The 17911-nt window shown below is 50.6% G+C and overlaps 1 protein-coding gene across 3 annotated transcripts in view; it reads right to left on the bottom strand.

Annotated features, from left to right (window-relative positions):
- The window catches only part of si:ch73-116o1.2 (ras-related protein M-Ras), a 71674-nt gene extending 54499 nt beyond the window's left edge, over positions 1–17175 (bottom strand). The window contains exons 1-2 of one of the 3 annotated variants that reach the window (XM_038790059.1): positions 17093–17163; positions 12823–12846 (exon numbers count right to left, since the gene is read on the bottom strand). The gene's annotated coding sequence lies outside the window, so the exon portion shown is untranslated. Of the gene's footprint in view, positions 1–12822; positions 12847–17092 lie in introns of all 3 variants that reach the window. The other 2 variants (XM_038790061.1, XM_038790060.1) reach the window with 2 other exon arrangements.
- Positions 17176–17911: the final 736 nt, after the last annotated feature.

A 17911-nucleotide genomic window follows, 5' to 3' on the forward strand; every position in this document is an offset into this window, starting at 1 on the left:
GGAGACTTACCTGCCTTTAATCATTAGTTTATTCAATACCGTCTCTCTAGTGATGGTTATTACACCAAGTTCCTCTGCATTAACCAAAATTATTATCTTCTACTGTGAAGTTAGAGGCAAAATATTGGTTTGTCCATGTTCCCCATTATTACCTCACCAGTATTATCCAAGGGCAAATATTTACTTTAGCTACTCTCTTCCTCTTTATATACTTATAGAAGCTCTTGGTATCAGTGTTTATGTTTTCTGCTCGTTTCCTTTCGGAGTTCTTTTGATTTTACTTTTAGTTTACTTTTGTTGAACCTTGGAAGTTCTCCCAATCCTCCAGCTTACCACTAGCTTTTGCAGTATGGCATGTCCTAGTTTTTTGGCTTTGTCTTCCTTGACTTCCTTGTTTAGTCATGGAACATTTTTCTCCCTTTTACAATTCCTCTTCTTCTTAATTGAGAGGTATTTACCATCTCCCTGAACATCTGCCATAGCTCCTCAACTTTCCTACCCTCATGTGCCCAGTCTACTTGGGCCAACTCTTTCCTCAGGTCTGTATATTTACCACCGCCCAATGCTAGTATGGCACTCTCTCGCTCAATCGGAATTTAAAATTTTAGCATGCTGTGATCACTCCTTCCAAGAGGATACTTAATGATAAGTCTACTTATCAACACTTCTTCATGACATAATACTAATTCTGAAATAACCTGCTCATAACATATTGCTCTGAGAAAAAAATTCCTCATCTTCCTGGAGGCTACACTTGCCAATTTGATTAGTCTAGGGCAATTAGGGATGGGCAACAAATGTTGGTCTTGCCCATGACACCCGAGAAGGAGAATCAAAAGGGCAGTTTATTTTCACCCAAAAGAAAAAAAGCAGCACTCGGCCTACAGCACAACCGGGACTATCGATCATGCCGGTCCCAATCTGGCCGTCCTTTAACAATAGCACCGTGGTTAGCACTGTTGCTTCACAGCGCCAGGGACCCGGGTTCGATTTACGGCTTGGGTCACTGTGTGCGCAGTCTGCACGTTCTACCCGTGTCTGCGTGGGTTTCCGTCGGGTGCTCCGGTTTCCTCCCACAAGTCCCGAAAGACAGGTGAATTGGACATTCTGAATTCTCCGGCGCCACCAGAGTGCGGAGACTAGGGGCTTTTCACAGTAACTTCACTGCAGTGTTAATGTGAGCCTATTTGTGACAACAATAGAGATTATTAGTATTAAGGTCAGTGCATCCCCGTGGATCACTTGACAGTTATTACACCCATATCCTCAGAAAGTATCGTTACTTTAAAAATGATACAACAGCTGCATTCCTGCTGTTTTACTGGGATTTTGGCAGTGTGGTGGTCGGGGCCTAATCAAAATTCCAAGTTAAGTTGTAAGGTGACTGGGTTGTGCCACAATTTTAACCAAAAAACATTCGGCCAGAATAACCAGAAAAGGGCAACAAGGCACGTTCATATGTTTTGTGAGGATGCCCGGTGAGTAAGGTTGCGATCTTACCAGGCCCCATTGGGAATATTCAGTCCCAGCCTTCCCACTTCCTTCCACCCACCATTGCAGCCCTTCGGAAACCCCCCCCCCCCAGCACTTAAACCTGTGCGGTGGAATATTTCCGCGGGTCCTGGTTGAGGTTGACTCCCTTCCTACCAACATGGACCATCAGTCCCGTTGGCTTTGCATGGAAGACCGCACAACCCAAATTGAAAAATGGCACCCAGGTGGATCAGACGTCACACCAAGGAGTCCAAGGAGCACCCTGACTGGCTCAAACCCGCCTCGGGTTTTAGGAGTTTGGATAGTCAGATCTGTCAAAGAGAGAAGGAAAGTCGCGAAAGAAGACAATCAAGATGTAAGAGCACTGGTACTAAAGTAAAGATGGAATATTAAAGCTATACATATTAATTGTAATGCCACATATTGTGCTCAGCTCAATGAGTGTATTTTGGGAAGGTAACAGACAGAAGAGTCTTTTGGGAGGATGCCAAGGTCAGGGCCAGGAGATTTACTAAGATGGCACCAAAGATGAAATATTTTAGTTATGAGGACAAGTAAAACTGGGGCTTTTTTCACTTGGAACAGCTGACAGAACTAAGGGGTTTTGGTTAACTATAGTTAGGGCATGGAATTCCCGACCATATACAGATAAGGAAAGTAGAATCTACAATTGCTTCCAAAATGGAAATGGATAAATATTTGAAAGATTTGAAGGATACAAGGAAAACGACTAAGTGAAGAGCTTGGTATGGGTACCATGATCCAGAGAGCCTCCTTCTGCACTTCAATTCTATAATTAAAAGTAAAATGCACATTAGCATAGCTCAATCTCTGCAGTTCTTCAGCTTGAAGTTGAAGGAGCAATGCTTTAAAATATGAATATATTAGAAATTAATTTATCGGCCTGCTATTCCGACTGTTATACGAGGACTCCTTCCTGGACATCCCATTTGATCCTTGGTGAAATTTCCGAAGCCATATCATCGCCATTACAAAGAGCACCTACTTTCAGCTTACAATACTCCACCCGTACCTCAGCCCATCTGATATTAAGCCTTCACCCTTGTCATTGTTGGAGTAATGGAGTCTGACAGTGACAATCGTCTGGTCCATCTCCCATCCTCAACATCCTCCACAAACTTCAATTTATCCCATAATCTGCAGCCCGAATCCCATTCTGCATCAATTCCCACTCGGTTCATCACCCATGTCCACGCTGATCTACAATGGCTTCCCATCTCCCCATACGCCTCAAAATTTAACATGGTCACATTTAAAATCCGAGATTGGTTTCACCCCTCATCATCTGTATAACCCAGTTCAGGGGTACAAGCCCTTCCTTCCGAACACTCGATACCTTCGTTTTTTGTTTTTTTTGTTTTTTTTTGTTTTCTTTTTGCACTGAGTGCTGAGCTTGTTGCATTTGCGTGCTACAGTGAGAGTTTCGTGACTGAGGGAGTTAGGTGAAGAGTGAGTAAGGTGGTCCTTACATTTCATTTCCGCAAAGAGTGAGAAGGGAGCAAGGAGTTTAGAGTACAGCTGACTGGAAGCAGAGTCGGAGGGCGGAGGTCCAGTTGGTCCACGGGGCAGCTAATTCTGTAAAGAAAGAGGGGATGGAGACTAGGGCAGTTGCATGCTCCTCCTGTAGGATGTGGGTGGTGAGGGATACCACTGGTGTCCCCGCTGACTATACCTGCGGGAAGTGCACCCAACTCCAGCTCCTCAGAGACCGTGTTAAGGAACTGGAGCTGGATGAACATCGGATCATCCGGGAGGCAGAGGGGGTTATCGAGAAGAGTTACAGGGAGGTAGCCACACCCAAGGTATTGGACAAGAGTAGCTGGGTTACAGTCAGGGGAATGAAAACTAACAGGCAGACAGTGCAGGGATCCCTCGTGGCCGTTCCCCTTCAAAACAAGTATACTGTTTTGGATGCTGTTATGGGGGGGATGACCTACCAGGGGAAGGCCCCAGTGGCCAGGTCTCTGGCGCTGAGTCTGGCTCTGGGGCTCAGAAGGGAAGGGGGGTGCATAGAAAATCAATAGTAATAGGAGATTCAATGGTTAGGGGAATAGATAGGAGATTCTGTGGTCGCAAGCGAGACTCCCGAAAGGTATGTTGCCTCCCGGGTGCCAGGGCCAGGGATGTCTCGGATCGTGTCTTCAGGATCCTGAAGTGGGAGGGTGAGCAGCCAGAAGTCATGGTGTACATTGGTACCAACGACGTAGGTAGGAAAAAGGGTGTGGAGGTAATAAACAAGTTTAGGGAGTTAGGCTGGAAGTTAAAGGCCAGGACAGACAGAGTTGTCATCTCTGGTTTGTTGCCGGTGCCACGTGATAGCGAAGCTAGGAATAGGGAGAGAGTGCAGTTGAACACGTGGCTACAGGAATGGTGTAGGAGGGAGGGCTTCAGGTATTTGGAGAATTGGAGCGCATTCTGGGGAAGGTGGGACCTGTACAAGCAGGACGGGTTGCATCTGAACCAGAGGGGCACCAATATCCTGGGGGGAGGTTTTCTAGTACTCTTCGGGAGGGTTTAAACTAATTTGGCAGGGGAATGGGAACCGGATTTGTAGTCCAGCAACAAAGGAAGCCGATATTCAGGACGCCAAAGCACGTAGTGAGGCAGTGGGGAAGGTAACACTGACAAAGGAGAGTACTTGCAGGCAAGTAGATGGGTTGAAGTGTGTATACTTTAATGCAAGAAGCATCAGGAATAAGGTGGGTGAACTTAAGGCATGGATCGGTACTTGGGACTACGATGTGGTGGCCATCACGGAAACTTGGATAGAAGAGGGGCAGAAATGGTTGTTGGAGGTCCCTGGTTATAGATGTTTCAACAAGATTAGGGAGGATGGTAAAAGGGGTGGGGGGTGGCATTGTTAATTAGAGATAGTTTAACAGCTGCAGAAAGGCAGTTCGAGGGGGATCTGCCTACTGAGGTAATATGGGTTGAAGTCAGAAATAGGAAAGGAGCAGTCACCTTGTTGGGAGTTTTCTATAGGCCCCCCCAATAGCAGCAGAGATGTGGAGGAACAGATTGGGAAACAGATTTTGGATAGGTGCAGAAGTCACAGGGTAGTAGTCATGGGTGACTTCAACTTCCCAAACATGGAGTGGAAGCTCATTAGATCAAATAGTTTGGATGGGGTAGTGTTTGTGCAGTATGTCCAGGAAGCTTTTCTAATACAGTATGTAGATTGTCCGACCAGAAGGGAGGCCATATTGGATTTAGTACTTGGTAATGAACCAGGGCAGGTGATAGATTTGTTAGTGGGGGAGCATTTTGGAGGTAGTGACCACAATTCTGTGACTTTCGCTTTAGTTATGGAGAGGGATAGGTGCGTGCAACAGGGCAAGGTTTACAATTGGGGGAAGGGTAAATACAATGCTGTCAGACAAGAATTGAAGTGCAGAAGTTGGGAACATAGGCTGTCAGGGAAGGACACAAATGAAATGTGGAACTTGTTCAAGGAACAGGTACTGCGTGTCTTTGATATGTATGTCCCGGTCAGGCAGGGAACAGGGAAGAGATGGTCGAGTGAGGGAACCATGGTTGACAAGAGAGGTTGAATGTCTTGTTAAGAGGAAGAAGGAGACTTATGTAAGGCTGAAGAAACAAGGTTCAGACAGGGTGCTGGAGGGATACAAGATTGCCAGGAGGGAACTGAAGAAAGGGATTAGGAGAGCTAAGAGAGGGCATGAAAAATCTTTGGCAGGTAGGATCAAGGAAAACCCCAAGGCCTTTTACACATATGTGAGAAATATGAGACTAACTAGAGCGAGGGTAGGTCCGATCAAGGACAGTAGCTGGAGATTGTGTATGGAGTCTGAAGAGATAGGAGAGGTCTTGAACAAGTATTTTTCTTCAGTATTTACAAACGAGAGGGGCCATATTGTTGGAGAGGACAGTGTGAAACAGACTGATAAGCTCGAGGAGATACTTGTCAGGAAGGCAGATGTGTTGCGCGTTTTGAAAAACTTGAGGATAGACAAGTTCCCCAGGCCTGACGGGATATATCCAAGAATTCTATGGGAAGCAATAAATGAAATTGCAGAGCCGTTGGCAATGATCTTTTCGTCCTCGCTGTCAACAGGGGTGGTACCAGAGGATTGGAGAGTGGCGAATGTCGTGCCCCTGTTCAAAAAAGGGAATAGGGATAACCCTGGGAATTACAGGCCAGTTAGTCTTACTTCGGTGGTAGGCAAAGTAATGGAAAGGGTACTGAGGGATAGGATTTCTGAGCATCTGGAAAGACACTGCTTGATTAGAGATAGTCAGCATGGATTTGAGAGGGGTAGGTCTTGCCTTACAAGTCTTATTGACTAGTTTGAGGAGGTGACCAAGCATGTGGATGAAGGTAAAACAGTGGAAGTATTGTACATGGATTTTAGTAAGGCATTTGATAAGGTTCCCCATTGTAGGCTTGTGCAGAAAGTAAGGAGGCATGGGATAGTGGGAAATGTGGCCAGTTGGATGATGAACTGGCTAACCGATAGAAGACAGAGAGTGGTGGTGGATGGCAAATATTCAGCCTGGAGCCCAGTTATCAGTGGCGTACCGCAGGGATCAGTTCTGGGTCCTCTGCTGTTTGTGATTTTCATTAACGACTTGGATGAGGGAGTTGAAGGGTGGGTCAGTAAATTTGAAGATGATACGAAGATTGGTGGAGTTGTGGATAGTGAGGAGGGCTGTTGTTGGCTTCAAAGAGACATAGATAGGATGCAGAGCTGGGCTGAGAAGTGGCAGATGGAGTTTAACCCTGACAAGTGTGAGGTTGTCCATTTTGGAAGGACAAATATGAATGCGGAATACAGGATTAACGGCAGGGTTCTTGGCAATGTGGAGGAGCAGAGAGATCTTGGGGTCTATGTTCATAGATCTTTGAAAGTTTCCACTCAAGTGGATAGAGCTGTGAAGAAGGCCTATGGTGTGCTAGCGTTCATTAGCAGAGGGATTGAATTTAAGAGCCGTGAGGTGATGGTGCAGCTGTACAAAACCTTGGTCAGGCCACATTTGGAGTACTGTGTGCAGCTCTGGTCGCCTCATTTTAGGAAGGATGTAGAAGCTTTGGAAAAGGTGCAAAGGAGATTTACCAGGATGTTGCCTGGAATGGAGAGTAGGTCATACGAGGAAAGGTTGAGGGTGCTAGGCCGTTTCTCATTAGAACGGAGAAGGATGAGGGGCGACTTGATAGAGGTTTATAAGATGATCAGGGGAATAGATAGAGTAGACAGTCAGAGACTTTTTCCCTGGGTGGAACACATCATTACAAGGGGACATAAATTTAAGATAAATGGTGGAAGATATAGAGGGGATGTCAGAGGTAGGTTCTTTACCGAGAGAGTAGTGGGGGCATGGAATGCACTGCCTGTGGAAGTAGTTGAGTCGGAAACGTTAGGGATCTTCAAGCGGCTATTGGATAGGTACATGGATTAGGGTAGAATAATGGAGTGTAGATTAATTTCTTCTTAAGGGCAGCATGGTAGCATTGTGGATAGCACAATTGCTTCACAGCTCCAGGGTCCCAAGTTCAATTTCGACTTGTTTCTGTGTGAAGTCTGCACATCCTCCCCGTGACTGCGTGGGTTTCCTCCGGGTACTCCGGTTTCCTCCCACAGTCCAAAGATTAGCAGGTTGGGTGGATTGGCCATGAAAAATTGCCCTTAGTGTCCAAAATTCTATGATTAACCTAGGACAAAAGTTCGGCACAACATCGTGCAACACTCTCTCGCATTCATTTTACGTATCACACTTTGGTATTCGGCCACTAAATTGAAAATGAAATGAATGAAACTCGCTTGTAGTCACGAGTAGGCTTCAATGAAGTTACTGTGAAAAGCCCCTAGTCGCCACGTTCCGGCGCCTGTCCGAGGAGGCTGGTCCGGGAATCGAACCGTGCTGCTGGCCTGCTTGAAAAGCCAGCGATTTAGCCTGGTGAGCTAAACCAGTCCCAATTCCTCCACTTCCTTTACGACCCTGGTTATAGAGGTGGGTTTGAACACACGTTTGGTTGAATTTGAAGAAAACTAATACTTCACAACAGGCAGAGACAAGGGGCGAGATTCTCCACTCCCGGGACTATGTGCCCGCACTGTCGTGAACAGGGCCTGGGCATGACCTATTCTGGCCCACACAGGGGGCCAGCACGGCGCTGGAGCGGTTCGCGCCGTGCCAGCCTCCTTGGCGCCACGCCAACTCACGCATGTGCAGTTGGGGCAGCTCATTCCTGTGCGTGCGCAGTTGGGCCAAGCCATCTTGTGCATGCGCGGGGAACTTCTTACGTGCGCCAGCGCCTCACCAACATGGCGCCGGTGTTCTGGGCCCGGCCACGGAAGGAGGTAGGTCCCGGGGGGGGGGGAAGAGGCCGGGCAGCCGACTGGTGGACCCAGATCGCAGGCTAGACCCCATTGGAGGCCCCCCTCTCCCCCCCCACAGGCCACCCCCCCCCGGAGTTCCCGCCAGCAGCGACCAGGGGTGGACAGCGCCGGCGGCAACCTGTTGTGTCGGAGCGGCCGCTCAGCCCATCGCGGCGATTCTCCGAGCGGCCCGGCACAATTCTTGCGCCACTGGTTTCGGCGGGGTGGGAGAATCACGTGCGGGTGTCAGGACGGCGTGGCACGATTCGCGCGGTGCCCTGGCAATTCCGCCACCCGGCATTGGGGGGATTGGGGGGTGGGGGGGGGGGGGGGGAGAATACCGCACAAGTTTTTTGATGTATAAAAATTAAATAAGATCTCAGTATTCCTTAAGCTTTCTTTTTTAAAAAAAAAGAGAGGTTATACAAAAGCAAGTTCTTGTTGCTCCAGGTAACTGGGATTTAAGAATGGAGGATTAATACCTCACACACAAATCTGCCCCAAAACTATCATTGGAATACTCTAATTGGACACCATGGGCACGATTAATGGAAAAATAACCCCGTTTTGGTCGCATTTAGGGGGGTGTTTCTTGGCATCTTCAGCACCGTGAATGACCCCGCTATTAAACGGGACTCTGTTTTTTGGAGAGCCTTGGCGAGGAACGCCAGCTGAGGCCACACTTGCATTCATCTCCTGCACTGACGAGCTCAGTTGGCACTGCCAGGGTGCCATCACGAGTGCAGGCTACCACCCTGCCCAGAGCCCGACCACCCGGCGGCCTCCAATCTCTGGGGAGACCCCACCAGATGCTATTAAGCCTGGTTCACGTTTGTACGGACAAGTGCTGAACGACGCTACGGCAATGTCTCCGAGGCACAGGCATTCGATCCCCGGCCTTGGTGATAAACTTATTTAAGTGAGCTTTCCTGCACACTTAGCAAATCTGGATCCCACCCATTGAGGGGGACATCTAGGTTAGATCTCGTGAAGCATCCAGAGCGTCTCATGAGATTTACCGCCTCAGCAACCATGGCAACCATGTTTAATATCAGGTGATGCTAATTAAAACAGGGACAACTAAGCAGTCTGATGTCTGTACCACAAGTAACAAGTCAGAAATGACACTACTAAATCCAGTAGGATTTTCCTAGATTCCAGAAGCATTGTACCCACGCACACCAGAGCCAACTTGCATTCATATAGCACCTTTAATGTAATCAACAAATGGCTTGAGACACTTCAGAAGACAGTGTTGTCAGACAATATCAGACAAAGGTTTGATACTATGACAAATAAACAGATAATGAGCATGGGCGAGTGGCTTCATCGCACCCGACTTGGTGAAGTGATGAGGCCATTAAATCTCACGAGAGATTGCTCATCAGATTTGCGACGCTAGAACATCTTGTGAGATCTCACAAGATGTTGTGTGACGTTGTGATCTGGATCTCTCCCTCGCTGGGTGAAATCCAGATGAACATATTTAATTTAAATATGTCGGCACCCGATTCTCCCAAGGCCCGGAATCGAATGCCCATGCCTGGGAGAACTCGACATGGCGCCGTTTAGCACTAGTCCACACAAATGTGGACCAGATGTGACAGCACCTGTAGGGAGGCGCTACCAGGCCATCGGAGATGGTCAGGCTCTGGGGAAGGGTAGCACCCAGGCATTCACTCCCAGTCTGGCACCACTACCAGGGCACCCTGGCAGTGCCACCCTGGCTCAAGCAACCAAGGTGCCAGGTTGCTTGTGGCCAGGATCCGGCCTGGGAGTGCCCTCTCCTTAAGAGGTGGGTTGAGGGGAGCTCATGAACCCCTGAAGAGGTAAGTTGGGGCGTGGGGGGTCTGGAGGCCACATTGGTGTGTCCGAGCCAGGGGTGGGTGGGGGTCGAGAGATCGGGGCAGCATTTAAAAATGGAAGAGAGGCGAATGCTGTCTCGGCGGAATATTTCTCGCGGAGGTCAAAAAAAAAAGTCTTATTTGATAGCATAGCCATTCTCGGCGCTGTACGCATCCAAAACAGGACTTTTTTGGGCGTTACATCGTGCTCATATGTCGGGTGATCAAATGTGTGTTGAAGAGGTAAAGAGAGAGGATTTTAAAAAAAATCTTTCCTCATTCATGGGATGTGGGTATCACTAGTTAGGTCAGCATTTGTTACCCATCCCGAATTGCCCTTGGACAGAATGGTTTGCTAGGTAATTTCAGAGGGCCGTTAAAAGAGTCAGTGACATGGTTGTGGGTCTTGTCTCGCAGGTACACCAGGTAAGGGCAGCAGATTACCTTCCCTTAAGGGAATTGACGAACCAGATGGGTTTTTAACAACACGATGTTCGCCATCTTACAACTCCAGATTTTAAAAAAATAATCAACTGCACCAGCTGCTGTGGTGGGACTTTAAATTGCGCCAGCTGCTGTGGTGGGATTTGAACCAGCGTCCTCAGGACATTAGCCTGCATCTTTGGATTACTAGTCCAGTGACATTATTAGCGGAGAAGTGGTGGAGAAGATTAGATTTAGAAACCAATGCACTAAAACTTAAACTTAAGACACTCCAATGTCTCAAGCTCATTCCTAGTTGGCTTCTCCTTTCAGCTTCAGCCCGAATTTACTTGTCACAACCGTAAATATTTAAGGGACATTAGATTAGGATGACTCTGGGGTAAAACGAAGAATAATGCAATGGTGGCAATTGGCCGTTTTGAGGAATTGGTGGATTGGTCACATTCAATGTCTAGGCATCTCAAGATCAAAATAGTAGCTAAATCCAAAAAAAGAGGAGCCCTTATTTCCTATAGTTTCACAATCACTTGTTTCCAGTTTGGCACAGAATCCTGCAGAGGCCATATGAGGGCCGGCCAACATAAACGCGAACCTGGGGTGACTACAGAAAGGAAAATGATCGCTCTACAGGAATACATTGGACCCAAAGTTTGTAAGAATGTCTCACAAAACATTAAAGTTGGAAATAGCTGTACAGAAGGATCTGTAAGGCCACTAAATTAGTTTCAGTAATCTTGACAGACGTTAAAGTCAACTTTTGTTTTGCTCTGCTTATTATGATTTAATTAGAATAAATTCTTGCACATTGGATATTAAGGGAAGCCAGGAAACAAAATCGTAACTCTCCACATTCAACATTAGTAACCAAATCCCATTTTCATTAATAATAATATTTATCGCTTGTCACAAGTAGGCTTCAATTAAGTTACTGTGAAAAGAAAGCCCCTAGTCGCCAATTCCGGCACCTGTTCGGGGAGGCCGGTACGGGAATTGAACCCGCGCTGCTGGTATTGAACCCGCGCTGCTGGTCTTGTTCTGCATTACAAGCCAGCTGAAATGAAAATGAAATGAAAATCGCTTATTGTCACAAGTAGGCTTCAATTAAGTTACTGTGAAAAGCCCCTAGTCGCCACATACCGGCGCCTGTTTGGGGGGGCTGGTACGGGAATTAAACCATGCTGCTGGCCTGCCTTGGTCGGCTTTCAAAGCCAACGATTTAGCCCATTGTGCTAAACCAGCGCCAGTGGGCTGTTTAGCCCACTGTGCTAAATCGGCCCCTTATTAGACCGGTCCCTGTATTAGATTTAAATTCCGAGTAAATATTGAAGGCATCGAGCTGAAACTCATTTTTGGTCAGCCTACTGTGACTTGCACTCAATTCGGGGCTGGGTTCTGATGAAGGGTCACAGTCTGAAAGATTAATTCTGGTTCACTCTCCACAGATGCTGCCTAACCTGAGCTCAGCATCTTCAGATTTTATTTCATTCAGAATCTGCAGTATTTCACTTGGAACATACAAGAGTGTCGAATTAGCAATCCATGTTAATCGAGGGAAAGACACAGAATTTGCAGAAACTTTTCAAGTGCAAAAACTCCGCAGACACTGGAATTTGTCCAATAGATCATTTTTTAGTTAACAATGCGACTATTGTTTTTCTTTCTTGACTGCTGTTCCATTATTTTGTTAAACCTCTGTACATATATGCCGTATGCTTTTAGCTAGCAATACTCTGTCATCGTTTTAAACAGTGAAATCTGACACTGGTCAAGCAAAAACAACTATGAAACAGCTGAGGATTCACAACAGCCTTGAAGCTTAATTCCATGTCTGATATGATTCGCAGCACCATGTTTAACAAGAAAAAAGAGAATATCTTATAACAGTTAGGTCTTTAAAAAAGACAAAAGATATTTGGCCTGGAGAGTAGGGATAGCACAATCACTTCCTTGTAACAATTCTCGGAAAAAGACAGCTTCCTGCTCTTCTCCACATTACAACCAATTGTCAACAATCTCACACTTTGCCTCTCAGTTGTCAAGATCCGAATTATTTTCTTAACGAAAATGCCACGACATTGATAATCCAGAACCTGAGTTCGGAGAGATGTTCCCAAAGATCAACAACACCCGTTAACTAGTGCGGCCTGCTTTCAGAAAGCCAAGGCCAGCCAATTTCTGATTTCTATCAGCAGTCAAATCCAAACTCACATAATACGTACATGCTATCCTGCATAAGCAAGACGTTTGATAAAAAATAAAATTATAGACAGACATCAAGAGTGGTGGGTTTAAATTGTTTCTGCTATGGCGAATCCTATTACATTCAAAATTTTCCCCTTTGTCTTGGCCCTCTACATAAGAGAGGGTGATGGCATTGTGCACAGATTAACTCCGAAGTACAGTTGTATTGATAACTTGACTTGTTACATTTCACTTAATCAGAGATCAGGATGGACTGTAGAGAAAGAGTAATTTAATGCATACTGCATCTCAGGAAAATTTGATGTTTTAGAATGCTGCAATACATTTAAGCAACGTTTAAAATTACTATTGATTTTCTATTTCAAAACAAAGGATACATAGACCGGAGCTAAGAAGGTATGGATCTTATTGAGAATATATTTCATTAACTTCTACATAAAATATAAATAAACTGCATACACTAAACTGCATATACTAACCTTAAAGTAACTTCAAATGGCTGACTTGTAAAAAAAATCAGAGAAAAATAATTAAATGATCCAAAATGTAGAAGCCTGTTGAATATGAAGTTAATCTGTTTTAAGCGGTGGTTAGCTATTATTTTAGCACAATGAAAAATAAAAATGAAATGAAAATCACGTATTGTCACGAGTAGACTTCAATTAAGTTACTGTGAAAAGCCCCTAGTCGCCACATTCCGGCGCCTGTCCGGGGAGGCTGGTACGGGAATCGAACCTTGCTGCTGGCCTGCTTGGTCTGCTTTAAAAGCCAGTGATTTAGCCCAGTGAGCTAAACCAGCCCCTAACTTAAATCAATCAAATATTCACCTGCTCCATTACTGTCCTGACCTAATTTAGAACTGGGTTAATTTCTCTTGACCGAAGTTAACCTCATTGTAAGCCCTCTCTCTCTTACCTTGACTATGATAGAATGGGAAGCTCGAAGCAATGATAATCATCTAATCAAGGGGTTCAGAACTCCATTAAGCAGGAGAGTAATTCCTGTGCAGCCCAGGTCAGCTATCTGAACCCCAAGATTACATCAGTCTCTTGCACACGTACAACTTAGAGAGGGGTAGAAATAGGGGATCACCAATGTTTTGAGAAGATCAGAAAGCGTATTGGGAAGATGGCACAGCATTTCAGTACTGTTCACAGTGACAATCACCCTGCAATAAATAAATCGAACATCTGAATTGCTTTAAAGTGCTAGTGCAGGGTTACTTCCTCAATGTAAATTCTAAAGCAGTGCTTTCAAATTCTTTAGTCGACCAGCCAATGATGATCTCAGTGTCCTTCGGTCTGCTTTGGGGGGGGGGGGGGGGGGGGTTGGTGGTCTTAGTGAGCAAGCCAGCTGTTATGAAGTTTAGAGCTGGCCAAAAAGGAAAACACAATCAAACACTCGCAAAAAAAATGTTTAAAAAGCGAAAAGTACATTGCTGTTTTACACAAAGCCTGAAAGCTGAGGCCCGAGAAGACTAACACTATCACAACCAGAAATTAAAGGGTGCCTGCTTCCATTAAACCAGCCATCCTCTCGCACTGAAGCAGGTTTGTTAAGATTGAATAACAAGTTACTTCAGCGCCTCAAAAGTAGTAATTATACTCAAAAGGCAATTTAAAAAATCAATCAAATAAACGTCCAGAAACCAAAACTCAAGACCCTAGGACTTCTCAGATAAGTTTCATGACATTGAAAGGCGTAGTTGTTTTTGAAAAATTAAATAAATTGCAAGATAGCTCGTTGATCAAGTCTGTGGCTATTAAGCTTGGCAAATGTGCAGCATCGCGACTTATTACACAACGTGTCTGGGTTGAGTATGACAACAGGCAGCTGAAAGGAGAGACAGGTTCGAGTGAAATATTGTTATTAAAGATATGAAATAAAATGGGAGATGAGGGGATGGGAGGGGGAGATGAGGGGATGGGGGGGGGAGATGAGGGGATGGGGGGGGGAGATGAGGGGATGGGGGGGGGAGATGAGGGGATGGGGGGGGAGGTGAGGGGATGGGAGGGGGAGGTGAGGGGATGGGAGGGGGAGGTGAGGGGATGGGAGGGGGAGGTGAGGGGATGGGAGGGGGAGGTGAGGGGATGGGAGGGGGAGGTGAGGGGATGGGAGGGGGAGGTGAGGGGATGGGAGGGGGAGGTGAGGGGATGGGAGGGGGAGGTGAGGGGATGGGAGGGGGAGGTGAGGGGATGGGAGGGGGAGGTGAGGGGATGGGAGGGGGAGGTGAGGGGATGGGAGGGGGAGGTGAGGGGATGGGAGGGGGAGGTGAGGGGATGGGAGGGGGAGGTGAGGGGATGGGAGGGGGAGGTGAGGGGATGGGAGGGGGAGGTGAGGGGATGGGAGGGGGAGGTGAGGGGATGGGAGGGGGAGGTGAGGGGATGGGGGGAGGTGAGGGGATGGGTGGGGAGGTGAGGGGATGGGGGGGAGGTGAGGGGATGGGGGGAGGTGAGGGGATGGGGGGGAGGTGAGGGGATGGGGGGGAGGTGAGGGGATGGGGGGGAGGTGAGGGGATGGGGGGGAGGTGAGGGGATGGGGGGGAGGTGAGGGGATGGGGGGGAGGTGAGGGGATGGGGGGGAGGTGAGGGGATGGGGGGGGGAGGTGAGGGGATGGGGGGGGAGGTGAGGGGATGGGGGGGGAGGTGAGGGGATGGGGGGGGGAGGTGAGGGGATGGGGGGGGAGGTGAGGGGATGGGGGGGGAGGTGAGGGGATGGGGGGGAGGTGAGGGGATGGGGGGGGGGTGAGGGGATGGGGGGGAGGTGAGGGGATGGGGGGGAGGTGAGGGGATGGGGGGGAGGTGAGGGGATGGGGGGGAGGTGAGGGGATGGGGGGGAGGTGAGGGGATGGGGGGAGGCGAGGGGATGGGGGGAGAGAGAGGGGATGGGGGAGGCGAGGGGATGGGGGAAGGAGAGGGGATGGGGGGGAGAGAGAGGGGATGGGGGGAGAGAGAGGGGATGGGGGGGAGAGAGAGGGGATGGGGGGAGAGAGAGAGGGGATGGGGGGAGAGAGAGGGGATGGGGGGAGAGAGAGGGGATGGGGGGAGAGCGAGGGCTGGGGGGGAGAGCGAGGGGATGGGGGGAGAGCGAGGGGATGGGGGGAGAGCGAGGGGATGGGGGGGAGAGCGAGGGGATGGGGGGAGAGCGAGGGGATGGGGGGAGAGCGAGGGGATGGGGGGGAGAGCGAGGGGAGGGGGGAGAGCGAGGGGATGGGGGGAGAGCGAGGGGATGGGGGGAGAGCGAGGGGATGGGGGGAGAGCGAGGGGATGGGGGGAGAGAGCGATGGGATGGGGGGGAGAGCGAGGGGATGGGGGGAGAGCGAGGGGATGGGGGGAGAGCGAGGGGATGGGGGGAGAGCGAGGGGATGGGGGGAGAGCGAGGGGGATGGGGGGAGAGCGAGGGGATGGGGGGAGAGCGAGGGGATGGGGGGAGAGCGAGGGGATGGGGGAGAGCGAGGGGATGGGGGAGAGCGAGGGGATGGGGAGAGCGTCGGATGGGAGATGAGCGAGAGCGATGGGGGAGACTGAGGGGATGGGAGAGCGAGGGATGGGGGGAAGAGCGAGGGGATGGGGTGAGAGCGAGGGGATGGGGGGAGAAGCGCGGGGATGGGGGAGAGGCGAGGGATGGGGCGGAGAGCGAGGGGATGGGGCGAGAGCGAGGGGATGGGGGGATCGAGCGAGGGGAATGATGGGGAGAGAGCGAGGGATGGGGGGAGAGCGAGGGATGGGGGAGGAGCCGAGGGGCGGGGAGAGCGGAGGGATGGGGATGAGCGAGGGGATGGGGGATGCGCGAGGGGATGGGGAGAGATCGAGGGCAGATGGGGGTGAGAGCCGAGGGATGGGATGAAGAGCGAGGGGATGGGGGAGTGAGAGCCGATGGGATTGGGGGAGAGATGCGAGGGGATGCGGGGGAGAGCGAGGTGGATGGGGGGGAGAGCGGAGGGGAATCGGGGAGAGCGAGGGGATGGGGGAGGGGGATGAGCGAGGGGATGGGGGAGAGCGAGGGGGATGGGGGCAGAGCGAGGGGATGGGGGCAGAGCGAGGGCATGGGGGCAGAGCGAGGGCATGGGGGCAGAGCGAGGGCATGGGGGCAGAGCGAGGGCATGGGGGCAGAGAGAGGGCATGGGGGCAGAGCGAGGGCATGGGGGCAGAGCGAGGGCATGGGGGCAGAGCGAGGGCATGGGGGCAGAGCGAGGGCATGGGGGCAGAGCGAGGGCATGGGGGCAGAGCGAGGGCATGGGCGCAGAGCGAGGGCATGGGCGCAGAGCGAGGGCATGGGCGCCAGAGCGAGGACATGGGGCAGAGCGAGGCATGGGGGCAGAGCGAGGGCATGGGGGCAGAGCGAGGGCATGGGCGCAGAGCGAGGGCATGGGCGCAGAGCGAGGGCATGGGCGCAGAGCGAGGGCATGGGCGCAGAGCGAGGGCATGGGCGCAGAGCGAGGGCATGGGCGCAGAGCGAGGGCATGGGCGCAGAGCGAGGGCATGGGCGCAGAGCGAGGGCATGGGCGCAGAGCGAGGGCATGGGCGCAGAGCGAGGGCATGGGCGCAGAGCGAGGGCATGGGCGCAGAGCGAGGGCATGGGCGCAGAGCGAGGGCATGGGGAGAGAGGGAAAGAGTGGGGATGGGGAGGTTAAGGGGACAAAGTTAAGGAATGAAATTTGCAGAATCGGTTTTCTCCCCCCCTATTAAAAAAAAATTAAATGGTTTAAATCCAAATTGAACAAGACATGGGAGCTGTTCAGGAACTTACCCTCAAGTCGTGGCTGCCTCTTCCTACACGGCACTGGCCAACATGTCAACACTGTAGTCTCCCCCCCCCCCCCCCCCCCCCCCCTCTCGGATGGTCTCTCACCTCATCCCTGCCATCACCCCCCCCCCCCCTCCACACACACAACACACACACTCACCCCCACACACTTACCCCCACTCCCCACACACCCCCCACTTACCCCCACACACACCCCTCAGACCCCCCACACGCACCCCTCAGACCCCCCCCCACACACACACCCCTCAGACCCCCCCCCACACACACCCCTCAGACCCCCCCCACACACACACCCCTCAGACCCCCCCACACACACACACCCCTCAGACACCCCCACACACACACCCCTCAGACACCCCCCCACACACACCCCTCAGACCCCCCCCCCACACACACACCCCTCAGACCCCCCCCCACACACACACCCCTCAGACCCCCCCCCCACCCCTCAGACCACCACACACACCCACCCCTCAGACCCCCACACACCCCTCAGGCCCCCCCACACACACCCCTCAGGCCCCCCCACACACCCTTCAGGCCCCCCCACACACACCCCTCACCCTCACACACACCCCCTCAGACCCCCACCCTCTCTCACACACACCCTCCCAGACCCCCCACCCTCACACACACCCCCACACACACTCACACACAGCCCTCAGACCCCCCTCTGACACACAGACACCCCTCACCCTCTCACACACACCCCTCTCTCTCTCTCTCTCACACACACACACACACCTCACCCCCACACCGACGGCGATCTGTTTTGCCACTCTAAAACAGAAAGTGTAGCCG

This window comes from Scyliorhinus canicula, chromosome 2 (genome assembly GCF_902713615.1).
Source record: "Scyliorhinus canicula chromosome 2, sScyCan1.1, whole genome shotgun sequence".
NCBI lineage: Eukaryota > Metazoa > Chordata > Chondrichthyes > Carcharhiniformes > Scyliorhinidae > Scyliorhinus > Scyliorhinus canicula.